We start from the raw sequence: 4,530 nt of genomic DNA, 5'->3' as shown, positions 1-4,530 counted from the left end.
AACTTAAATTCACACCATACTCCTTCCTCATGTCTTGTATTATGTCCTTCGGTCTATACGTGCGGGAGACGTCTGTAAACTTCGCTTGGACAAGATGTCCGACCACCCAACTCTTGGCTTGCCTATGATCCTGTTTCAAAACTCCACCGTTGCATGTATGGATGGTATAATATTTTTTTTTATCTTGAACAGATTGCAGTCCCTCAGCTTTGTAGCTCGAAGTCTCCAGGTGCAACTAGTATCAATGCAGCGTAGTATATATAGTTCCGGTGTCGACTTTTTTACTTTAAACTGAAAATTCAACCGCATTGCAACTAAATGTATTCTCAAACTCAACTCCTTCGTATCAAATACTTCGCCCTCCTTAACATCATTTGTTCCAGAAGACTGTACTATGAGTTGCAACTTCTCATCATTAGGCTGTCCAGTGAGACCATCACACCCCATTTGTCGGACTGCTGCTTCATCCCTACGAATCTCAGCTTCTACCTGTTCCACATCGGGCTCAGACTCTTCATCAAGTGCATCGTCATAATCATCATTCACAAATTCTGCTTCATAGTCTCCTTCTTCTAACTCTCCCAGCAGGTCATATGATTCATCACTTTCATCTTGATTATCATTCCATAATCCCATAACATTCCAATCACATACCCTGTCATCTCCTAGGTTACATGGAACAACATCTGATTCCAATGGTGTTAAACCCGCTATATCATGACCTAAATGCCCGTAATAGGGGTGTGGTTGTTGGGAAGAAGAGGAGTTCGATGATGAGGAAGGAAATGAATGTATCGAATTTGTGGGTCTCTGGAATGAGGGAATACAAGCTGTGGGCATACAACTCGAGGACACGTTTTGGCTTACATGATATGGGAAAGAAGACATGTACGCTTCATTCTCATGTACCTGCTTTGGCACAGTAGATATGTATATAGGTAATTCAGATACATCCTCACCAGTTAAAAAAAAATTCAGGTCATCGTCATGAGTTATCTCCATTACACAAACTTTAGTTTTAAAATGATATACGCGTCTAATTATAATATCGAACTGAAGGGGGTTTATATTACTCAATCTATACACGTGACCTAGAAATTCTTTGTACGTGGTTGTACTATCCACTGTCAATCCTCTCGTGCGACCACCAACGTAATCTTTTTCACTATCGTTCCATTATCCACCAAATGTTATGAAAATACGAGGCATCCTACAAATAGATAAAATCAAGTGAGATAAGAATATCGTCCAAAAAAAGTGGTAAAAAAATAACAAAATACATGTCATCCCGGACCGTCTCGGACCAGTCTTGGTCCGAGACATATCCCGGACCACAGTGCTTCGAGATTGGTCCGGGATGTATCCCGGTTCACTCCCGAACCATCTTTCGATTCTGGATTGAACCTGGATTTGTCCGGGATTGAACATTCAATCCCGGATCTTGAAGCTTCAATCTCAGAACAATACTTGGTCCGGGATACCGACTGCATTTTTTTTCTTTTTTTAAGAAGCCAAGTGAAAATGTATGAATGGAAAATATTTCAAATCATTTCAGAAAGTTTAATGTTAACGTACCTCTAACTCTTCAAATGTGAAAATGTGGGACAACGATTTTAGATAGTGTGGGGACAATGATCAAACATGTGGCAATGTTTCTTTCCCGGATTTTAAAAAACATGATCTGTGAGGAGTTTGGATGGTGTGAAAATTTTGGACTGTTTCAAATTCAAAACATAAGTAAAATATGAGGTTAAAAGTTTGGTGAAATGGTTGGGTGGAAGTTAATGAGAAAGTTAATGCATCATAAATAAGGGTATATTCGTCTTTTCACGAAATGTGGGTTCAAAATTAAGTAGAGGTGGAGTCAAAAATTAGGTTTTTTTAAAACGAGTTCATTTATCCAATTTGAACTATTGGTGGGGTCAAACCCCAATTTCCCAGGAGATATTTGAGTGCTTTGTTTCCAATCTCAATGTATTAGTGGAACTCGCATCTGAGCGGAAGATTGGACGTAACCCATAAATTGTTAGGGTGAACCAGTAAAAATTTCTGTGTCATTTTTATGGAAGTAAGAATTGTTTTGGAGCATCTATTTTCCCAACATTTTCTCCCTACAAAATTTTCATATATAGAGTATAAGTTTTCTTTTCTCTCTAAAGTTTTCATCTCTGTACATTTTCATTTATTTTTCTCGTCCAACACATCACTCAGTTTTCTCTCTCTAAAATGTTCGCACTTTCTTCCAACTGTTTTCTCTCTAAACGTCGTTCCATAAAAATTTCCTTCTATGACTTATGTTTCTCTATCTAATTTTCTCCTAAACTAATATATCTCTAACTTTTATATATCTAATTCTCTCACGATAACTTTCTTTCTCATTCTAATTTTTTTTTCTCTCACATGTGTTCTACTCTCAACTTTACTCTCTCCCTAAAATTTTTCTTTTGTCTCCAACTTTTATCTCTCAAAAATTTCTTTTTTCTCTAACTATTTTTTTTCAGTAAACATTTCTTTGTATCTTTCTAACTATTATTTTCGTAGCATATTTTTCTCACTCTCCCTATTTGTTTCTCTTTAATTTTTTTAACTCTCTAAATTTACTCTTTTTAGAAATTTTCTCTAAAAGGTTTCTCTATCTCTTTAAAATTTTATTTCTATGTCTTTACGTAAATTTTTTGTCTCTAGCATATCTCTCCAACTCTAATTCTTTAAAAAACACTTATCATCATTTTTTTTTTCTAAAAACAAAATCCAAAAATATAAATGATTATCAGATGAGCCTTAAATTATTCGGATAAAAAACGAAACTTTTAAAATCTTTTGAAAGGTATACAAACATTGATTTCCCTTTTGAAGTTCCTTCCAAGTAAAACCTACAAATAGTCATCAATTTAACAACTAAAATTTGGTCACAATTGAATCCCAACAAATTTGTCTCTTTCCCTTCTCCATGCATGTAGCTTCTTTATAAACCAACCATTTTGTTTCCCATGCATTTCTATATAAAGTGACTATAACTAAATCGAAAGGCAAAATTGCAAATCCAATCTTGTTTCAAAATAATGGCTTCCATTACATTCAATACCATCTTCTCTCTCCTTGCTCTGATAGCTCTTGTCCTTCCAACCTCCATGACTATGGCTATGGAGGGCAGTAGATTGCCTTCGAATAACGTTGCGGTGAGAGCGAGGGTGGGGCTCATGAACGATCTGAATTGTTTGAATCCTTTTCTCGATCAACTTGTATCGTGTAAGAGCGAAATTGCGTCTTTCATTGCTAATAATGACATGGTTCATTTACGTCCAGCTTGTTGCCAAGCAATTTTGGGGTTTCAGAGGCAGTGCTTGTCCCAAGTGCTTAGTTCTCTAGGGATTACTGTCCAAGACTTTAATATTCTTGAAAGTTATTGCAAATTGGTCGCAAAATTTCCACCACCATGATCTTGTGTTGTCCCTCGGTTGCACCGTTCTTGTTTTAAAGTTCAAATAAAATAAAAATGAAGGAAATCTATGTGATTTCCTTAAGGTTACTTTAAAATTGTACTAAAGCAACTAGCTATTGAGATGAAGTTGAATATTAGAATTTGATAACTGTTGGATGTATTATTAACTATATATAAAATAAAGGTTTAAATATTTTTTTAGTATGTCTATTCATTTTTATTTTTATCTATTTTGTCTATCATAATTTTAGATTGCTTTTATCTCCGAGGAATTTATAATATATCTAAAGTCTTGATGCAAAAGAAATATTTTTTTGGACAATATTATTCCTTTTTTTTAGTACAATATGTAGCGTGGGGATCGAATTTAGAACCTCTTCGTTGACATATATGTCAATTACCACTGAGCTATGTCGCTTAGACTATTCTTTATTTTTTATTGAATAACTTGTTTGGACTCCATTAATTAAGTTGATGGGTGGCTCTGAATAAATTAAATTAGGTAATCAATATATATCTTTTTAGCCTCTGAAAAATGTATATCTATAATCTATAATCTATACTATATTAAAAAGAAAGACATAGGAAAACTATATTATTATCAATATTAAATTAATTATCAATTAATAATTAACAATACTAATAAAGGTATAGAATTTAAAAAATTAGAATTTAAAAAGTTTTCCTACAACATAAAATTTAATTTATTTCTTTAATTATAATTCATATTAGAATTTCAAGACTTTTAGAATGTCAAAAGTTTATATAATTTTTTATCCTCTACTACTATAAAAATAAGCTTTCTTCGCCCATTTTTTTTCACAATAGATAGTTTCACCACTTCTTTACTTTTAGTTCTTTCAAAATATCTCTCAAAGATTATTCAATGTTGAAAACATCTTATGTTGGTCGCATATTCATCAAGTTGCAAGGGATGCATATTCATTAAGTTACAAGCGGTACATGTGTCAAATCTATATATCTCGAATAGTAGGCTTGCGACGTTACTGTTCTACAACTTTATGAAGTTGAATAATAGTATCTGGCAAGTAATAATCATTAGCATATGTACTCTTACATATTAGTGT

This window comes from Momordica charantia, assembly GCF_013281855.1.
Source record: "Momordica charantia cultivar OHB3-1 chromosome 11 unlocalized genomic scaffold, Mcharantia_2.0 BLBB01000011.1, whole genome shotgun sequence".
NCBI lineage: Eukaryota > Viridiplantae > Streptophyta > Magnoliopsida > Cucurbitales > Cucurbitaceae > Momordica > Momordica charantia.
Note: the sequence above shows the minus strand (reverse complement) of the source record.